Raw genomic sequence first — 23,663 nt, forward strand, 5'->3', positions numbered from 1 at the left:
TATGCGAACACGCTGATGAATCTAAAAATAAATACATACGTATTATGTATGTTTCTTTTATGTATGTATGGGTTTCTGTGTTGCGTCCTGATCGCACGATATTGCATGCAATATATCGCGTATAATTTATTATTGTAGAATCATTGCCGAACCGCAGTCTTATCGTAGGTAATGATTATCTGATCGATGGGTTGGGTTCAGGAATAATTAGGTTACCAGTGTTGGCGACAACGAATCTCTTTCGTATCGTAATCAGTTGGAAAAACCATGCGTGTAAGGCATACGAATCGGGGTTAATCGAATGGTTGCAGAATCGAATTAAAGCGATAATTATTAGCAGCGATGTAAAAATTTAAACGAAATATCTTTAGGATGGATGCATGCATAAGTATATCGAATTGTGTGTGCGTGTGTGTATCTATACATGTATACACAGGGTATCATATATCAGGGTAGCTCTTATTAGGGTCGTTTTTGAATTTTTATGCTCCCGGGGGCTTAAGGGAGCTTTCCAGTGTGACAGCCCGAAAAATCGTTGTTTTTCGCGATTTTTTTTTTTTAAAGAAAAAATAATCTAATCGGTGTGGTTTTTTTTTTGTATATTAATTGGGTATTGAAGAATACAAAACAATTTTTTAAAGATCGACTTATTTATTAATCAATATCTATAAAAATGATGAAACAATTGTTGCAGAAAATGCAATTGGATGTGGTGTCCACGTTGGGGGTCACAATTTTGATCTGAAACAAAAAACACAAAAAGATTATTGATCGGTATATAATTGGCTTTCGTGCTATGGAGGCTTTTATCTTTTTTTTTTCTTTTTGCAAAAATGGCGCCGGTTTGAACAAAAAGTATCGATTTTAGCATTTTTTTTTTTTGCAGTTTTTTTTACAAAAAAATAGGAAGATGTCAAAAAAAAAAAAAAAAAAAAAAGCTTCCATAGCACGATAAACAATGAAGTTAAGTATATTGTGTAAAAAATTCAACTCGATAGCTTTAAAACTCTGCCCTCCAAGTTGGACACCGTTTTGAAAAATGCTGTTTCGAGAAAAACGCGTTCAAAGTTTCAAGTGAGGAAATTTTAGGTAAATCGTTTACTTACGGTCAACCAGCGATGCCAGGTCCGTACAATATCCCTTCTGCTTCTTCGAAAAGATCGTGCTCAATGGATTGTTCAGTCCGACGAGCTGTCCTCGCCTCTTTGCTAGCCAGGTATGCCCGGCGGTTTGCTTGGGTGATGCGCGCATTCTTGTACTTAGGGGCGAAATCTGCGACGCTCGGCCCTATCGTGCATCCCATCGTCTCCAAAATTTTTAAAATTGGGTCGTAACCTTCATTGAAGGTGCACACAGCACACTGCGTAGCGATTTCTACTATCTGCTTGCCGCAGAATTCGTGCTTTGGGGCTAGTTGCCGCACACAGTGATTGAAGCTCTCGTAATTTTTTTGAGTGTTCGCGCCCGTACATCGCTTTTTTTTTGAAAATTGAGTGCGACAAAAAAATAAGTCGCGCGACTAATTTACGGCTAATTAACGGCAAATTATGCAATAGTCCGAATTCACATTTTCGACAATTGACGAGCCAAGTTCATGTACGTGCAGGTAGGAACGAGACAATAGAAATAACGGTCGCACGGGCAGCTGCAGTGCTCCGTTGCCTTCTTCCAAGAAATGCTGTACAGTAACCGAAATAACCTGAATTTCGGCATGAAAATTTCAGGAAATATTCGGAAGAGTGTATATGTACTATTCTATGAAGCAAAAAAAAAAAAAATCGATTTTTTGAAAATTTCACACTGGAAAGCTCCCTTAAACGCTTTTAAATCGATCAAAAAAATTCTCCGAAAATTTAACTTTTTATATCCACTCCAAGATAGTTTAAGCCCCTAGAAGCATAAAAATTGGAAAACAAGCCTATCAAGAACCACCCTTGTATATATTATAGATATAACGCGTAATAATAACGTTTCGTCGATTCACCCTGTTGCGAATTATGCTTATACGGATAATAATTGAAACGTGTTATGCATTGATACATCGTATACATAAAATTATTATGTTTATCCCCTGTACATATATCATGACACTTCTCTTATGCGAACGGGCAGAGATCGCTGGTTTCTTTCAGCGTTATGTGTAGTAACGTTAGACGTTGAAAAAACAAACTACACGGATCGTCGTAATACACTGGAGCCCAAAGATCAAGATGAAATCCCTCCGCAGCTTATGTAACTGCAGCATTATGATCAGGTTCGTTTAAGCGGTATATTATGTAATTTGTAATAATTATCCCGGCTCCTAGTAAATTTCTTATATATATATGTACGCACATATATCTACGCTACCTAATTCTTCTTCTCCCCTTTCCTTATTATTTCTCTTTGTCATTTGTCATGTATTATACTTCGTACGAGCTGTGTCTCTACTATATGTTATATCTTTAAATATTCGTATTGTACGTAATCATTGAACCTGGAAAGCGTTCGTTGAACCTCTTTAACTGCAGTATGGAAATCAGTATGCAAGGTGTAATGTGCAGTTCGTCTAATCGGTTTAGTCGTATCCTACGTAACACGGAAAGTAACGTCACATCGGAAATAAATTTACATGCAAACGGAAAGAATACGAAAAAAAAAAAAAAAACCAACACTGGATTTGCGTGTCACGTTCCGCTAATTGTATAACAGAAAGCCATTTATTTCCCGCATCAATTTGAAACGACAAAAGATATGCGTGAATGAACGGTAACCATTTTATCTTTATTCTCATTATGTATTTATTTTTATTCTCATTTTATAACTTTCAGCACACAACGTGATTTTCACATTGTTCATCGATTATTAATTAATCCTTGTTGAAATTATTAAAATTCGTTCGTTCGTACATCACTTTATCAAATTTATCGTACCGAGATCGATTCGGAAAATGTTGTTATCCGAGGATGCACGCTTTATGGAATAATATACGGTCAGCTGCATGTTTTCATTCCATACAGTGTTCTTGTTTCATCGTTTCCTTCACTGATGTAATTAATGTATAAATTCGCTTGATTAGCGTTGAATTTTTCTTTTAAACTTTCTCGCTCCTGGGGAATCTATTACCATCGTTGGACGGAGTATATTTGAACCATAATAACTCCACGTATAATCTTTCTTATAATAAAAAAAAAAAATCCCGTTCATTCAAACTTGATGAAAATCCATGCGGTGATTTTAAATATATGCTTAAACCTTGAATTCACTTTTTAATTCTAGTACGAGAAGATTTTAATGAAATCAAACAATAGGTAGAAAAATAATGGAAACAGATTTATCTTTAATTACAGAATAAAGAAAATTGACGTTAAAAAAATGTTTGAAAATGATGTCATTTAACGCTGTGCTGGATTTTCTTAGCAGGTTGGTTGGCCAAAAAATGATAATGTCTCAATTTATTGTGTTTTTTACGAGAGAAAAATAGGAGAATGAAAAATATTGGAATCATAAAAAAAAGGTGACAGATACCGATGTTTCATTCTCAATCACTTAAAAATGTTAAAAAATCTATTAAATTCGTTTGATTTCACTCTACGATGGTTCATTGTATTCGGATGATTTTTTTCTTCAAGTTCAATGAAACACTTTTTTTTTTGACATTGCACTAATATTAATTACGTCCAACAAATGGCAACATCGAATTGATTAATGAAAGCAGAATAAATCATTTCCAATGACTTTCTAGAAAATATAATCCTCTACAGTGACATTATTGTGAAAAATTTTAACTCGAAGTAAGCTAGGAATACGATAAATAAACCGTATAAATTATGATCAATCAGCACGAATTGTTGGATAAATCAGAAAGAACAGATTCGATCTACTACTAAACTCTGGATTTTCGGCGTGCGTTTACTAACGGAGTTTTATTGATCGCCGGTCACCCTCACTTAACCGGAGCCGGCAATGCGCTGAATTTAATACAATTAATAAATTGTTGACAAGCTTATGGATCCGGTTTTTTTTTTCCACGTAATGCGAGTTAGGAAAATTATTGTTACAAGCTGCGATTCTAGGTCGCTAAAAAAAAAAAAAAATTAGTCCCGCTCTCCGTAATACGTTTTGATGAATGATAAGTACCTCTTCGTTAATAATTTATAATATTACCTCTTTTGTACATACATTAGTCATACATTATTGTGCTCGGCCAACTTTTACAACAAGATAGTATTCCATGGTTTTTGGGGACGCTGATTGCAAATCTGAAATCAGATTTCCAAAATTCAACATGATGGTTCTGATATGGCGGACGAAATATTCAAATTTGATCGAATCTGGTCAAAAAAAACTATGCAGGGGTTTTCAGGGTTGCTGATTGAATTCTCAAAATCTTATTTCAGGTTCGTAATCAGCGACTCCAAAAACATATAATTTATGTAAAACACGTATATGTGTCACGGGATAACTTTTTCGGAATTGAATTGTTCCTTTAATTTTCACGATTTTTTCAACCAATTTGCTTCTGATAATAATAATTTACATTATATCGCAATAATTACTCTCGAGTATTGAAAACCTGTTACTGTACTACCATCAGAGTTGGTAAAAACCGCAAAAAAATATCTTGTGTTCTCTAAATGTACAAAAAACTGGATTTAAAACAGGTGGTCAGAATACTTACCACCATGACTCAAAAGGTTAAAAGGTTACGAAACGTGCATTAACAAGGTTTATGAGCTGATAATGAATACTTTTTATTAATTCGATTCTACGGCAGTTGCGCACTTGGTATTTATCAAATTAAGGGGATGTCGACCGTCCGTCAAATAGAACAACAAATCCTATTTACAATTCTTTCTTTTGCTAGGTAATCAAATCTTTGCAAAGTTTTGGGAATTGATAGGAAACTGGCTGAGAAAAGTTCGTGATAAAACAAAGCGTCTCTGGGTAGAAATGTTGAAAATAATCTTCTAAGTCCAATAAGTCATGTCAAAGTGTAATTGAACGCGTTAACTATATTTTTCACAATTTTGAAGCGATTTGAAACGAAAAATCGATGTCAAACCTCTCGTTTATAATTTGGTATTTCTTTCCTAGCATTTTTTGGAAAATCATCGTACAGCTTACGGATATATGTGCAATCACCTGGTATTGAAATTACTGAACAACCGTTTATATTCAACTCACCTGTATCCGTGTATCTTCGTTTCCTTATGAAACTCACAATAATACCTGCTTTTCAAAATTTTTCTCTGCAGTTCTATTAGATAGATCCTGTGTTAAAATCAGAATTTTTATATTCTATCTTTTGGATTATTTGGTTGATAACTTAATCTAAAGGTTTGCACGTGCAAAAGTATACTCGTTAGTTTTAATATGTTTGAATTGTAATGTGTTCCATTTTCAATGATTTAGTGACGGTGCTACCCAACTGATCGTACTCAAACCTTCTTCTTCGTCTAGCAAGAGTAAATTATAAATGAGCAATACCGACGTCTTAGGAAAATTTGTTTAATCACGCATTTTCGATTTATTACGCAGCAGTTTATCATTCTTTTCGTGTGTAAATCGCATACGGTAATTCGGTTGAAAATCGTCATCCGGGCTCGTTGCCTCATATAATTATAGATGCAGCACAGAAATGATTTTAGCTAGGAAGCCGAGAATTCTCGAATAAACTAAAATTGTACGTATATTATGTTAGCTCCAGGAAAATAAACTTTAATAAAGAGCAGATACGTTTTAAGTTGAAAAATTATAGACACGCGTATGTATATCTATTATACGTGATAATTTTATTCCCGATTTCACCGCTGACACACCTTAAAAGCCATGCTGTTTGTAGGCGGATTGATTTCAGCTATGTTACATAAATTAAAGATATTATATTTTTTTCAAATTCAACTCTCTATCATACGTAATATATGACATATATAGACGACTTATATATAATACCTGCCCACAGGGCTTATGGATTTCACGTGGTTCAGTTTATCTCAACAAAGTTTATCACAATTATGATAAGGTTTTAGGTTGAGCGGTATCACAAAAAACCGGCCTGCCGCATGCCGGTCGTTTCACGCTTCCCGTTATTTCGAAGCTCGGTTGGGCCAAACGCCGCTTTGCATTGCGGGACGGTAGTTAACTTTTAACAGATAAGAAAGTGACTGGAGCTCCAGGAGATTGAATAAGGTGTTGCGTACGTGTATATATATACATATATATATATATAGACAAGGGTATATCTATTCCGTTCGTATTTATGCATAATATGTGTGTTCGCTTACCCATATACGGTGTATCTGCAGAGCTGGTAACAGTCCTTGTGTTTCAACAGATACGGGAAATAAACTTAAAATTCAAATTCAAATTCACGGGGTAACCAATTGGTGAATAGTCGTCGGTATTTGTAACCGTCATTGATTTCCGCGCCTTCTTAAATCCTGAGCACAACTTTTCGTCGTGGTAAATTGGACTGTTGATGTAGTAACTCAAAGCATTTCTTCTTCAATCACTTTGACGGGTGAGGCAAGTGTAACCAGTTATTGACACGCTTAGACCCAATTATTGGACCCTTTTATTTGATAAAATTACAAATTGACGGCACAAACTGTGAATTTCTTGATTTTTAGAAAATCAATTGCTAGACGGTTAAACGATACAAATTTATTTTTTTGGTAATTTTAAAACTAAGGATTGAACGGATACAATCAACAAAGGTCAATAATTGCGACAGAGTCGATATGTGAGTGGTACACTTAAGTACCTTAGTAAATCCAACGGTAAATTTGTTTCCGTGTTGTTTTTATAATGTCACTGTTAATTTTCTTGGTCAATTATTGACGCGATTGAAAATTAATGGAAATAAATCGCAACCGCAACCGAGTCAATGTTTTAGATTTTTATAAACTAAAAGTTTTCTGCAATCAACTCAGTGTCTGTCATCTTTTTTTTTATTTCTTTCGCGTCGCCTTATAATCGCAATTTTTGTACAAGGTGCTTCTTTTTTTTCATCGCCCCAGACGAAAATTAGAAGAAATATGAAAAAAAAATTCATCCGTAACTTGAAGCGTTTTGAAGGGGAAATGTAATGCTGATGTGTGCGTTGATTTGTGGATTGCGCTACTTTCGTGAATTCAAAAGCGTAGAAAAAAAAATCCTATTTTTAAAAATTTTCAAAAACAATTGCAAACTTTTTCTCAATTCTCAAAACGTGAAATACCCAACCATTTTCCGTCGAAATGAAGCGTCAATCCTCACGGTTTGAAAAAACTACGAATCGTGTTTTTGAGGTGTTCAAGCGTCTCACACAGTTTTTTTTCTTTTTTTTTTTTTATTTGTTTTCTCACCATTTGGGTTTTTTTTCACATCCGTTTTAAATCGGTTATAGTCGAAATACGTGTCCCATACCTAAAATCACGAAGTAATGAAAAAATCTCTAAAGTGGCGCAATTCGTAAAGCAACGCATATATCAGCATTGCCTTTCCCCTTCCCCTTTTTTCTTGTACCTCATCTAGTTTTCGAGATATTTGCCCTAAGGCGATTAAAAAAGACCTTCACATTGTTCCTACAATAGTTCGTCTACTAGTGATGTTGCTGGATATAAGTACTCCTGGCTATTTTGTTGTACGTATACATATACGTACTTATAGGTATACCCGTATTGCGAATCGATGTGCAAGAGGCGTGTATCTTTGTACAAAGAAAACTTTTCTTGCATATAAATATCACTGTGTGTTCGTACACTGAACTCATGTTGTGTACACGTGATTGGAAAGTTTTTCACGCTCGAGAGTGTTGGTGTAGAGTACAGATTACTGTCGATCAATTTCCTCGTGCACAAACGTAGCTTTGTGTAGATGGTTGACAATAATTATCTGTTATAAAGCGAATGTAATATTTAAAAAAACAATTAATTACTGAACAAATTTGTTCGTCAAATAATTCTCGAATAATCCTAATCCAATATCAGAATGACTGTACTGCGAGAAATTTTTAGTTCCGGTTACCGCTCGGTCCTTGATTATTTTCATTTTTTTACCCCAATCGAAAAATATAGTTCTAGGTACAAAATAAAAATTAGTTTTCTAGCTGTTACCGGAAAGTCTAGTATCAGTTACTATTCTTTCTCATTACGATCACTGTTGCTAGATTTTCTTGTAACTGTTGCGAAAATTTAATGCTTGTGCAACAATAAATTGACGTTGAAGCCTTATTTAACTAAAAAAGTATAGTAAACCTACAATTACCAAATAAGGATCGACAATAGCGCAAAATGGTTACGTCTACCTCGTTTTTCGTAATTCAGACAGTTTTTTTTAACGATAACCTGTTTTACTGAATTTTTCTAGTTGCTATGTAAAATGTAATTTTTCTCAGTGTAGCTGATTGCCCGGAAAAATAATTTGACACATTTTTGCATCTGGGATTCCGGGTGAAATTTTTTATTCACTTGAAGAGGAAATTCTTTATTTTCTTAGGAAGATAAAATTAGAATTATGTTCGTTGAGTAATAACAGCATTGAGGACGTTAATAGAAAGTATGTGGTGACCCGTAGGACGATAATTCTAGTAATACTAATGCTGCTGTGAAATTGATTGATTCGTAAATTAAATTGAATCAATCTAAAGCTAAAATCTTGGTCTGCTAGGTGATTACCGCACAGTGGTAGAGAGTTAGAAGAGATGTTGGTAAAACACGTTTTGAAACTGTATAAATATCTTTTTTTAAATTTTGTTCCTTATTCGTTGATACCACAGTGAGATTTTGAAAATATAATTTGTTGCTTCCACGATTAGACAGTGTATAAGGTAAGTTTTTTTTTCTTCCCCTTTTTAACCGACGACCCTGCAGTTGACATTTCCAGAATTACATTCCTTCTATAACATTGATTATATATATATATATTTATAGTTCATGTACGTAAACACATCTCTGACGATACCGAGAATTATTAGTTGAAAGAATTGGGTTATTTCTCAATACCTACGATCGCTAACTGACCGTAAATAATCCTAAGCTTATCATACAGCTGTCTGCAGTACACACGCAATAAATCTTTCATTCCGAGCAATCGTCTGCGGTCTAATCAATCCCATGAGTCTGAAACATTATTTTTATCACACGTGAATGTAAAGTGGCGCTTTGCGTAGCAGTTTAGCGGGACGAAAGTGGCTAATTTCATCTCAGTGTTGCAAATATAGGTCCGCGCATGTGCGGTCAACGGTTGCTTTACTTTTCGTCCCTAGGGAGAAAAAATTAGCCACTCGCGTCCCGCTAATCAGCCATGCAAAGCTCCACCAATTTTTATAAACACTATCGTGTGCGACTCGGGCCAAAGTTGGTAATCGCAACTTCCGTCCCTTGTCATACAATATACTATAGTTCATTCTATGCGCGCGATGTGTTTATTTATGTAGCAACATACCTGCATCCGATATCGCGGATATAGATTTTCGATCTTATAACATATTCAAAGCGGAGAGCCTTCCTCTACGATTCCTTCCAGTGCGTTTATAACGTACAATGTCATATTCATGCAGTAAGATTCTTAGGATTGGATTTGTCGACAAGTCGTGATAAAAAAAAAAAATTTCTGCCGATGAATTTAGAGAACTGATTTCACAAATTCCAGTGTAATTTAGGATGAAAATCAACTTCGAATTTGACAACGATGTCTAGATATAATTTTAAGAAACTCTTACGGCGGTAATAATTATGATTATAAAGTGCGGCTGGTCTCTGCAAACTTTAAGAAAAATTCATTATTACTTTAATAGAATTTCTGCAAACTGACTTTAACGGCAGTATTTTTTTTGGATTTAGAAGCATGGAACGACTAACCAAACTGATTAACCTCTAGACGGCCGGCAACACAGTGGTGTTGCCATGATTCGAACATATCCGGGGAACATTGGGGGATGATTATATGGAAGCATCCCACCAAAGTAGGCATGTATCAACGAAAAAAAATCCCGGCCGCCAGCAGGTTAAAGTGAATGTCCGATGACATATTATCGAAAACTCTCGGATGCGGTTACGGTTCATGACCTTTTATCACATTATAACGATGAATTTTTTAAAAAATTCTTTGTTCTCCAACCGTATGAAATACAGTAAGTAATAGTAATATGTACAGCATCAGGAGACTCATATTTCGCGAATTAAACTTCTTCAAGGCAAAATAATGATTTTTCTTTTGACGTGTTCTTACCTTAACGTTACTAATTTCAACTTACAATTAGTATTCTTGGAGTCTCTGTTCTTACGCTCGTTCCATCTGAAAATCAGCATCCTGACATTCACTCTTAGCACATCGATAATGTTCATGCAGAATTTGTAATCCTCAACGTGCGGTTAATAAATATATATACATATATATGTATAGACTGTCTTCAAAAGGTGAAAAAAATATTTCATTATGAGGAAATGAACTGCCAAGTCAAATTTAGTCAACGTTGCTCATTTCAATGGCTAATTGAGGAAAAGAGAATATAATTTGATGACTTAGATGACGCAGGATTAGATTCTCGTTTAACCAGTTGTTCGAAGGTATTTTACGCGATACCTGCGCGTACAGCTTTGGGTCGATTCAAACCAGTTTCAATTACGTTAATTAGTCGGTCCATCCTGGCAGCTCCGGTCTATTTTCTCGGCTGTAGTTACACACGTACCTACATGCGTTACAAGCGTCGTAGTCCAGTGTCCACGCAACTAACCAACGCACGACTCATCGAAAACACTCTCCAGCCCTCAACCTCGTTCTCTTTTATTCTTGTTCTTATTGATCCCGTTGTTATCTCGTGTACCCGACTACCCCATGGTTCAATCCCACTTCTCCAAGAGACTGAAGTTCGTAACGTTAAAGTAACGAAACATCGGGGCGATATTCATTATTGTCTAATTTTAGAATAACTTCCAAGGAGTTGTCTTTACAAAAAATGAGTATTTTTTGTTTGTTAATGTTTACTAAATTTTAGATAATCTGAAAGTTGCGAAGAAACGATTTTTCTTAAACATTCATCGTTACAGCAACGTTACTAATTTCAAGCTCATCATACTAATCCGTTAATATTTTTATCACATTTTTGTTTTCATTTTCTCTTCTCTCTCTCTCTCTGTCTCTCTGTATCCCTATCGGCATTCTCACATGTCTTTACAAAACAAGGCTCTCGAGTTATCGCACACGAGGTATAATGTTATACGATAAAAAAACGTGGTGGTTGTCTTCTCTCAGTATCCGTAGCGGTAAGAAGAAACGAGAATAAAAAGTGTCGAAATAATTCACCTTACGTATGTATAATGAATGTTATGCGTATTCGTACGTGTTTAACGAATAATAATAGTAGCGAAATAACCTGGAGAGTCTAAAGGACAACGATGTGCACATTATTAACCGAGACGTGAAGGAATAAAAAAACGTGGCATTCTTCGTTTTTACTCAGCATTGGGGAGGTCGACATGCGGTTGTAGTCCTCCATCATGCCGTACATAAAACTTTGCATAGAGAGTCTATGTAAGAAATACTTGAAGTCATTTTATTTCAGTCTTGGATACAAACACAGCAAACGAACAAACTATAATTAACGGGGCAGGATCTCCTACTCTCTTCATCATCCGTGAACAGCGATCAAACGAATTCAACGTTTCGTTGCCGTTTCACGCCTCTAAATTAATATCACAAGTTCCTTCAAAGTTTCAACAGTTTTTGTGCCGGCAGTTTAACGTTATGCATACTTCGTACGAGAACACATAAAATTCAATTATTAATCCAAACTCTTAACCAACCACATTTTTCACTGCATCATGTATACTATATCTATGGCATAAACTTTTATATGTATAATATACCTGCTTTGAACGGATGTTTGTCTTGTATAAGGTCGTAAAAGTGTCGTCACAACAGCAAAAATTATGAAATATGAGGTTGAAAAGTGCGCCCTGTGGTAAGGAGACCAATGTGAGTTAATTTCGACAAATGAGGCAAGTACAGATTCACTTATAACTGTTGGTAAAAAGGTAATCAGTGACCAAATCGGGCTTCAAGTTTTATGGAACTCACAGTTTCGTTTAATGATCATCAATCGTTGACGACATGTTGCACAAATTTCAAGTCTATTTTCTCATTTGTCAAAATTAACTCGTATAGACATACTGCAGAGAAAAAATTTACCGACTTTATCAAGCCTGGTAAAAGAAATGTTTTGATGATTCAAAGAAACATCTAATTCGCATCTAGACAGGAATTTGAGTCATACGGTGAAATCTCATTCATATGAATTAACTAAACATTTCGTGAGCTACAATTCGATGGTTGTATTTAATAAAGTCAAAAAATTTTCGTTCGTGTTTGTGCATCTCATCGGTACCGTTAACAATTGCATAGGGACAACACATTTGAATCATCGTAATCAATTCGGATGATAGACTCGTGGGAATATAAATAGGTCGAGTTTTTCCATAACGGTAAAACGTGAACAAAATTGCGGGCTTGACACAACAATTATTTATTACAGCTCAGAGAGTACAGTCATTATTAAATTTAGAGCAATAAAGTAAGTACGAATATTGTAGTCGTTGAACGTACAAGGATCATTCCAGCTCTGTTAGACTTATTCATATATACAGCGTTGCAATTTATTGTGATTTACCTGTTATTTTCATACGATGTTGGATATATTTCAACGCAGTTTTAAAGATGAAATTTTCGAAGAATTCGATAGAAGCAGCAAAGCACGACTAATTAGAAAAAAAAAATGGAGAAGGTGAATATTGACGAACCGGTTCTATTAATATTTGAAAACTATCACAAGAGGTAATATATTTCCTGGAATAGTGTAGTTATAAGAAAAGTGTTGACATAACAGGGACGCGGAACTGAAGAAAGTTTTCCGTTGTAGTAAACATTTCACAAATGTGCATGCATACAAGAAAATAAGTTTTTCTGAGTTCAGCAAGTTCGTTGTTTAGTTAGGCGTGCATTCAAACAAATTTTCGCTTCCACAGAAACAAATATATCTCATTTATATCCGTCTATTCACACAGCCATAAGCTAATCAAATAAAAACTGATGTACGTAGTTTAACCTCAATACGAAAAAAATAACTAGCCGTATCAAAGTTCCCGTATTATCGACAATATAATAGCTTGATATTTGAAAAGAAACGCTTATTGCGTTAATAAACCTCTTTTGCATTGCACAACGAGAAGTATAACGAACATTGAGGAGATGTGAAAGATGTATCTGAAACTCGTAACTCGCTGGACGGCGATGACCGGCGCCAATCGCGGGGTAAAATAGAAAATGCGTTGTGTGTTATATTTCGAGATGAAACTCACATGTCTCTTGCGTTACATAACAATACCCGCCGCTCCCTCCATCATGCATCATTATACGCACACGTATATTTATACATCATTTCCCAACCATACGTACGTTACACATACGTACATAAATACAGTGCAGAACGGTTTAACGGGGTATACGCGTGTCACGCGTGTCCGTGCCAGGCACATAAACGCAACTAGACGAGCAGAGGCATAGATACATAGGTACATAGAGTGTGTGCGTGAAGTTATTCATAAATAGCACGTGAACGACCACGAGGTTCGGTGCACGCGCTCAGGGAGGTTCGAAGCTTCGAACATCAGCTTAACGTTAGCCGAGTCTCTGCATTGCAGCCAATGGAGTCCCATTATTGACTGGGAATCGGGAATTCTCTCGTCCGCCAATTTACACGGCTCACATTCAACAATTTCGTTCTAACGCCGTGTCCTTGCGGTCTTGTTGCGTGCAGCGCCATTAAACGAAACTCTTGAAACTCGCAACGCTTTCCGGTTCCAAAATGGCGTCCACCCACGTACATCGCCTCGTAAATTGTTCGACGGTTGATTATCTTGTACGATTGTTAACCGCGATGAATCGCGATCAAATTTGTTTCGATATATTGGTATATGTTGTATTCGTATATACGCGATCACCTCTTTTTCGCTATCGTAGATACAATGTATCGATAACTATATCAATTCAGAATTCGAAGATATTTGCTTGCCGGAGATTCAAAATGGCGGCGTATGTTGAGAAATGATTGTTGTTTTTTCTTTTTTTTCTTCTATGTTCAGCAACAAATCGTAATTGCACGTTTCACTGCTAGTATTATGTTGTATCGCGGAAAAATTATTTACATAGGTACTTGAGAAATGTGACGATTGATAAAAATTGAAAATTTCGACACTTGAAACGCGCGAATTCGCACGGTTCGACTGTAAATAATTTGATAAACTTTTACAATGCGATACAAATTCGTTACACGTCTCTGACTGATGCGTCGCTTTTTCTATTCTCCTTTGTCTTCAATATTTGATATAGGTTTAAGCTAGACAAATTGTGGTCGTTATACGGTGAAGCTCTACCTCTGATTACGCATACATACCTGAGTATATATGCGGTATATATAACGTGTGCTATCTATCTAAAGTTCTCAAGCTTCGAAGTTAGACGAACCCGCGTGCGCAAAGATTCTTAATCTAAGGAAAGAAGGTTATAGAGAGAAGCTCTAGGCTGTGCGCGCGCGCGTGTGTGTGTGTGTGTGTGTACATCGTGTATACCTGTATATATAACAAGGTGGGGCGACGCACGTGACTCAAAACCACGCGCTCGTCAACTATAAACGTAAAACGAAACTTCTACCGGCCACGGCGGCGAACCGATGAAAGGTACACTTTTCGAAGGTACACGAGCCGTGTAAAGTGTGTGATCCGTGTGCGCAAGATCAAGATCGCCAAGGCTCAACGACCATTTGTCATGTATATATAATATGTATACTTATGGATCACGCGCACTCGCAGTTGAATCGCGTCTAAAATTGTTCATTTCATCGATTACCTACGCTTTTGAAATTCCCTCCACGCGCGTCGACTTACCGAGTAAACAGCTGGACTAATTTATATATAACGTCCACCTGCCCGATGAAATAGGAGAAAGAAAAAAAAAAAAAAATTAAAAAGAATAACGGTATAACAAACCGATAAATATTATCATTCTTAACGAGACTTCTGCGTTTGTTTTCTCACTTTACAAACTTGTATTTAATTAATTGATTCGTTCACATGTAAATAACAATTTATTGTGAGTCGAATTCGTTGTTATCCATCCAACCGGCACGAAGAATTTGGCCCGTCGCCTGGGCGTTTGGTCGGGTATTTTAATGTGCGAACGGCGTAGATCTAACGTATTTCTTCAATGGTCACACTTGTCTTCATTTACGTAACTGAACATTTGTTCATCTGACACAGGTTTACACCCTCTATGTACGTGTACAAGTTGTATCAGGAACGGTACATAACGCATACCTGTAAGTTGTAGAGACATCTGTCCTGTATCGTTGGTGTATAATCATTATTACGTTCATTCAGCGATTCTCGCGATCATTATACCTACCCAGCTATGTTACTATGGCGCTTGAGATCAACAACAATGACTTGCTCCCGAGTTGCACGAGCAACTCTCCGAGCAGGCTGCGTATCGAAATCCCCTCAGGTAAGTAGTCGAATGTTTTCAACAAAGTGCTTAGCTGTTCTATTATCGTCGCCCGTTCCAAATCACTCAAGAGCCGGCTATACCATCGGCTCACGGCTCACCGAGAGATGTCTGTTCTCTATTTTGTCAACCACATTCTGTCTCTTGGGGTTCGCGTTATTTAGCCCGCTCCTTACTTCGTCACGGTGCGAGATAAGCTTTAAATACACGTAACAGCGCGTAGACGCACATTCATCACAGGTTCAGCATCATGCGTGTATATATATATATATATATATATATATATATATATATATATATATATATATATATATATATATATATATATATATATACTCGTCAGTGCGAGTAAACGCAACGCATCTATATCGCTTGTACTTTCGTGTATAATATAGTATGTAATATAATATCTGCCGGACAACTGCGTACACGTCGTTACAAAGCTACGCTCCAAACATCCACCATTATCCGTAAGAATTAATTAACGGCGAGAAGTTGTATTGGTTCGTTAGAAGTGCAAGAAAGAATGTAATTACACGTGTGGTATGCGTGGAAAATAGAATTATGTACAATGTTATACGGTCTCTCAATTGCGAGGTGTTCGAATAACACTATAAGTATATATATATATATATATATATATATAGCCTGCGCAGGAAGTTTCTCTGGGATTATTATTTCTTTGTTGTTGTTTGTTGTTATTGTTACTTCTTCAAACAACTTCGTTTCGTTTTCTCAACTTTTTACTTTTACTGTTAATTATTCTTTTTATCGCTTATTCGTTGTATTCTTAGAAGTGAGAATTTTGTACATTATCGGAATAACGACGCGTAGGACAAGGATACTTGCCGCGGAGGATCTGAGGAAAATTGCAAGGTGTATAATAAACCTACCTGTTACGTAAACCGAGATAGAAACGCTGTGAGGAGGACGTTGAAAAATTGACTGAGATTATCGTCGAGTTGTGTCACGATGTCCACATTATTGCAGCATATTGTGTCATTATCTTTGTCATACATACATTGTAGCTTTTATTTTTCGTTCTGTGAGGCATATTTTCTCATATGTCAGGGGTACAAGTATGTAAAAATTAATTAGAACATGTATACGTTATGTGCATAAGTATTAAAACTACGTGACTGGTGTCGAAATTTCTTCACATATCAGGGTATTCATAAGTCTGATTTTTAATCTATATGTATATTACATATACATACGCATCCGTCTTGTTATAACGCGCAGATGTGAACAGCGCGGCGCTTCTCTTATCGTGAAAAAAAAAATTACTTCTTGTATAAGATAAGAAATAATAATATATCTGGTGCAAGCATATGTAATGCATACTTTAAGCCCGAAGTGAAATAGGTGCGTGTTACCAAAGACAGATCGGGGTTATATAATACTAATCCATAATGTAAAACTTGTCAAAACTTCCTTGCGTTACGAATGATCACGGGGGGGGGGGTTAAATGTGGTAGCGGCTGCAAACCTGCTGTAAACAACGCAATTATTAGTTTTTATTATCCAGTAACATCAATTTTATGCGAATCGTAATAATTCTTTTGAGATGTAGCGATATATTTACCTTGTAGTTGATTTTAATCCATAACTTATTCTCAAAGAAGGCTACTATTCCACTGTTATTATTATTTTTTTTTTTACAATTAACTTCAAAATATACGCGTATGAATTTACACATCGCATGCAACGAATAAATTGCTCAAACATAACAGCATGACCGTATCGTATCTCATAACTGGCGTATGAAATGAATTCAAAATTTTTAAACAAAATTCTTAGGATCCGCTTATACAGAAGAATTATTCACGTAAGATATAAAATAGTGTGATTAGTAGTGATCGGTCGAACAGACGTGATGATAGATATATATTTAATAAGAATAGTAACTCTATCATTGTGGCGCATTTTTTTTTTTTCCTTTTTTTTCGATTTAACCCTATGCTCAAAAAGACTCGGAAACATCTTCTTAACAATCCGAGGCTTCTACTTTACGATAAAATTCTGCAATATAAGTTTTTTCTTTACAAAATTTATCATACAAATAACAATAAACACACAAACTTAGGAAAAAGCAGTTGTCCTCAGAAATTCATAATTCTAAGACAAATTTATGAAATGCAACGGTTGAAAAAGCAAATTAAAACTCAAGAGCCTACCTTTCAAAAACAAAATATTGAAAAATCATTTAATGAAATTGAAACCCTTATTATTTTACGTGAAAGCATGATTTTTTTTAGGCGTGAACGTAGGAGATTTTGATAGAAAATATAAATATTTTTCTGTCTAAAACTATTCATTGCGATAATATAACTGTACAAAATCAACGTCGTATTCGCTCTCATCCTCAAAATAATTCACAGCTTCACGCTCGGTTTAAGGGGACGAAGTGCTCGACCCACATCGTTCCCAGAGCGTTTCGCCATTTTTCAATCTAAATCACGTAAGCACAGGATCATTGTTTTTTAAATTTGAATAATTTTAGATGAAATTGTACTCTCACTAGTACAAAAAAGCGTAAGAAGTAATAAACTTACCTCAACTATCCTCCGTCGCAATGTAAACGTTAACTGTAGGGGCGGGTCCAATCGACCCGAATCGACATGAGGCTGACTGAAAGGGGGTGGAGAGTCCGGACTCTGCGTGAAAATTCTACCTCAGAGTACAATTTTTTAAGTGGGGGTAAGTGTCCGTCCCCTTGCTTAGTTTCGCAACAGGGGAGGTTTGCATTTCTAGCCTGGGTCTGATAGCGCCCCCCCTCCCCCCAGTAATCGGGATAAGTTGTGCAGATATCCTCTTCATTTCCATTTCTTTCTGCCAATAATCAAGCGGCCATTTACAGGAATTTCAGAAAATTCTTGGGTATTTTGGTGAATTTTTTTCTCATTTAGAAAACGTAAAAAAATTTTAGAGGTTTTAGGTATGCATTTCGTACATCTCTTAAAAGTAAATTTCTCTCATTAGATTCTCAAAAATATTTACCAGATAGATGTACCGAGTGCAATTTTAGCAGAATGTAAAAAGGTGAAAATTCATTGCGCGCAAGGTTTCTCACTTAATGTTTGTAGCATAGCGTACAGATTTTTCTTGCATATTCTACTTGCAAATGCCCAAAAATTGTCATATGATTTTTCGAATAGCTTCATTTTGAAAGAAAATATATCATTTTTAAGAATCCTGACGAAAAATGAGTCGCTTTGCAACATAAAACTTAGAGTATCTCACTCCCGGGTGAGAATTTTCGAAAAATCCTATGATAATGTGTGAAGAATACTTGTAAAACCAACGTGTAAAAATCAAAAGTGGAAGGAAATGCATTCAAAGTTTAATTTGTGTATGAATTGGCCGTGTGCAGACTTATGAAAAATGAAAAATTTTTTTAGGATCCCATTTGATGCGAGCCTATTCAGAGGAGGGATGAAAGTGTACAAAAATGCAAAAAATTAAAAATCAATTTATGGCCGTAAATACCCCCTTAAAGCTTAGGAAATACAACGCATTTATACCATGCACGCACCTTTTCTACTCACGATACAGCTCTTCTATTACAGCGTCTAAAATACCGAACAACTCCGACGAACCAAATTACCCTGTTTGATTTTTAAATAGTTAGATGCTGTGCGATCGATTTCCATTGGTTACTTTTGCAATCACTTCTTGAAAGGTCTTTGACCAATCACTTTATACCTACTGCGACTAGCCTCGCTTGCAGTTCGATCTCGTTTGTCTAATCTGACACGGGGTTATCACGTTTATCAAGGAAACGTTTTTAATAAAATTGCAGATCTCAGACTCAATCATTGTTCTTTATTACAGACCGTTTTAGCATATGTACAAACGTTTATCCATGCGTACAACTTGCACCACTCATACTGAATATATATATACAAGTTACACGCCGGTCCATTGTTTACGTTTATGCAGCACATGTACTGAACGTCGTTTGAACTTTAGACATGCGATATATGTATGTATACAATTGATATATCGCCCTCTTGTTCCGTCACTCTCTTATCTCTACGTATCTCTTTCTCTATGCCTTTCTCGGTACATTGGCCGTTGTAAATTTTCGAAAACATACGAACTCGCATATCCAGTAGTAATTGTGTAGAATGACAACGAGAAGCGTTTGAATGCGTGTATCCGAATGCCGTGCGATGCATCTCTTATTGCACCTACACATGCACAGGCATACAGCGCTAAGAGGTAATAATTTGCGGATAAAACGGCTTTCATCCGTATGCGCATCAACGTACCTTTGCGTCTACGGGATAAAGCCGGAAGTGAGTTATTACATCTACATATTATAGTATATACAAACAATATCATCGGAAGACTGGCGGGTATGAAACGTGCATCGTATAAACGCATCTTATGTTCTTACGAAATATCACTTATGTCTAGATGGCATGTAATCTACACGTGTGTGTATGTTACACACTGTTCAAAGTACAGTAAGTTATTCCCTAGAATTCAAACGTTTGTATTATAGATGAGTTTGTTAAAAAGAAAAGAAACGAGAAGGCACATTTTCGGATCAGACCAGTTTGCACACAAACGTGTTATACGCGACCTGTATTCTACGTAGCATCATAAAAAATCATCAAATAAGGTCGTAGGCAATATGTTGTGTGCAAAATTGTCGGATGCAAATCGAAATGGGCTTTTCTCCCGAAGAGAAGCACATGAAAATATGAAGAAATATAACCATTTGGTCAGACTCATGAACAAATCACAGAGAAATCTGTAGAGATCACATCACGATATCTTTATCAATTGAAGACCTATTTTCCCACGAAAGTACATTTAAACTTAATACTGCAATAGTTGAAGTCATTTTGCTTGGTGCACTTCCATATTGAAGGTATTAAAGGTCAAGGCAGATACCGTTGAAAGTAATTTGTGTACAAAATATTAGAATTTTATGCTGAAATTAGTATGTCCTTGCAGTTGATTGTGCATTTGATATTTATGTCAATAATTCTTTGAAATGTGTTAATTAATGTAATGTCAATGGTGTCATATGGATTGAAAAAGATCTGGATTCCGTTTCATCACAACAATGCAAGATATTTATCAGCACTAGTATGACGGTTAGTCTAATATAACTGGTTGCGAGTTCGGAGTTATTTCACAGTCGGAAATCAGTTTCTTCAGACTGTCAAAAAACTTTACCGACCTGCATCGATTCATTTCCTCAAAATCACTTGGAATTTCATCAAGCACTTATTTCAACGCTCAATGCAAAGTAATCATTGTTTGCACTGCCACATTGAGGATGTTATGCTCAAAACATGCTAATATGCTATCTCAAAATATCGGAAGTCCCCGTACTTAAAACGCGAAAACGGGTTTAACAATCCCATTCTATACGCAATTCTGAACAAAATGCGTTTCAGATACACGGGCTTTGATATTTGGAGATATATAAATCAACGTCGAAATCGACCAGGGCACTCCCTAAACATCTGACTTAAATATTTCAATGAGTACAATGAGCCACTTCTGGTGTATTTTAAATATGAAATTAACATCTATATCTATCGGTTACTCTGATGTCATATCCGTAACGTCAGATTTTGTAACTTGTAATGGCCAAAATGATGTTTACAAGAGTAAAACAAGCCGTGCAATAACGTACTTTAATGTATACGTGGGCGAAACTTGGAGCAAAGGAATCAAATTTTTACGAAACAACGAAGTTTCGAACGATCGGAAAGCCGACGGCACAAAGTTCCGAAATGCAAGATTTCGAAAATTCAATTTACGATAGAGCAAAGTTACAAAAAGTAAAGTTCCGATAGAGAAAAATTCCGAAAAACAAAACTTATCGCAGTTACGCCCTTTCGGCATTTCATCCTTTCGAAACTGATGTTTCGTCAAGGTTTGATTTCTTTACTTTAAGTCTCGCCACAAAAAAATTCGAAATTCACCGCTTTCTGAAATTTTCAAATTCGGAATTTCAACCCCGCCCCGTATACGTCTCTTTAGAAAAGATTACCTAATATATTCGTTCAATAACAGTGTGGAAAGAAATAGATAGAGGGAGAAGCGACGGACCGAAGATTTCTACGTAAGAAGATTGTGTAGAATTCTAGCATCGGCGTAGATATTGGCACAGAGTATATGCGGAACGTCGGGTCGACGATATATATATACGATATATGTAGATAGATACAGTTATACAGAAGTACGAAGCTGCGGAGGGTTGATTCGTCGCGCAAGCGCGTATCCCTCCCAGTTTTCTCGGAGGTTCGATACTCGTCTTGGTTTTCCGCTAGTACCCGAGTACATACCGGTCGGTACCTCCCGAGTCCTGTATAGATATTGTTAACTGACACAGATGAACGTTGAAATGTACATACGTACGTACATTGCGACAAAATTGAACTGTTTTACACACACGTCACACGTGTATACAGCGTGTGCATACCTGTACGCATAATATCCTAGTTTCGCAACGTTGCGCGGATTCGAATTATTCGTCTGCTGCTAAGTTCAGTACGATGCCGCCACCCGGTTGCGTTTGTTCTACAACCTTTATTCCCCTCGTTCGGTATATTTAATCAATGTACGAAATGAATTTGATCGTACGAATCGAACATATGCGTTTTATTAATTTTTCAACGTTCAAGTTGTCGTTCGCTCGCTCGTTAGTTACTATTATTTGAACTTGTAAGTAGCTGGCGCACGCCGCTGCTGCTGCTGCTGCTGCTGTTGCCGTACGCACCGAACGAGTACGAAAACTTACAAGTATATATTGATCAAACATGAATGAGAAAAGTATCAAGTGTCACCGGTACACGAATATTTAAATTCCCTTTAAAAAATGCCCGTTCGATATATGCTTAATGCTTATGTATGAGCATACTGCAGGAAAATTGAATGTGTTCCGAAATTCAAATCGATTCAACGGTATCTACTAACTTTGATTCTTACGCCCTGCATGGTTGCCGGTAAATAGTATAGTAACCCGGTTGACGATCGTTCACTTCTCAACGGGATATCATTATTTGTCTAAAAATTGTAGCCAAGTATATAGTTATTCTGAAATTTATTCATTAGCGTTGAAGTTTATAAAGCAAGAGTGAGAGTGCGTGTACATACAATAATTATACAGTATCTACGTAACGCGTCTCTTGTGCAAATAATCTATATTCAATTGAGATATCTGCAATGTATAACTGAAGTTAATAACGCGCATAGTACCGTTTTCAAATATATGTGATATGGTTTAAAAAGAAAAATTACAATATTGTATTAGTCGAAGCATTTGTACCGTTCACGCATGATTATTGTACATGTTATATTTAGCTACCTACATCAGTGCAATTCGATATGCCGGCTTTTCCATCTACTGATGCAATTCTTTCACTATCTTTTCCTCTAGTTCCTTGAATTTTCTTTAAATTGCTCGTAAATATAATAACCTTGTTGTGTCTGTTAATATAATTGTTATTACTGCGTGGATATGCGAAGTATTACGATACGCTATGATCAGTCTTTTTGCGTGCAGTAAAACAGTCCAATTATCAGTTTCTTTAATTTCAACAATCTGTAAGGATCGTAGGATTCATCTAAAAACCGTAATCTCGTTCTGATCTTTGTTTGTCGAACTTTGCTTTCATAAAGTCTCTCGTTTAGATTTAAACTTGGGTTAAAGTCGAAGTGAAAGACCGGACCTCGGACAGTTAGATCATGTCCCGTTTATTATATATCTGATATGCGAATAATACACGGCCTGTAGCCTTCTTATCGACTCGTGCCGAACCTAAAATATCCGAGTACCGGAGCGCCGAACTAAATTTAAGTGAACGCTGATCATTAGCATTGTTAGCGCTTGCTTCATAATCATGGCAACCTCAACGGTATGAACTTTGCTTTTATCACCGCACAGCGTCTCTGACCGTTCGTCCTCGTCTTTGGTTCATGGACTTGCGGTATCAATTTTAAATCATGTATGGAAAACGTTATCTTGTTGTTTAAAACGGTGCTGTACTGATCTACTATAAGTTTTTTGTACAAATCGCAAATAATATATAGGTTTTATTTTTCATTCTCAGTCCTTAGTAATTATTTGCCAGAAAAAGCGTTACTCGAATATTCACTGAAATCATTCGAAAAAT

The 23,663-nt window shown here is 36.2% G+C and overlaps 1 protein-coding gene across 1 annotated transcript in view; it reads left to right on the plus strand.

The window, feature by feature from the left end:
• The window catches only part of LOC124180206, a 40,105-nt gene that overhangs the window by 3,061 nt on the left and 13,381 nt on the right, over positions 1-23,663 (plus strand). The window lies entirely within an intron of this gene.

Source organism: Neodiprion fabricii, chromosome 1 (genome assembly GCF_021155785.1).
Source record: "Neodiprion fabricii isolate iyNeoFabr1 chromosome 1, iyNeoFabr1.1, whole genome shotgun sequence".
Lineage (NCBI taxonomy): Eukaryota > Metazoa > Arthropoda > Insecta > Hymenoptera > Diprionidae > Neodiprion > Neodiprion fabricii.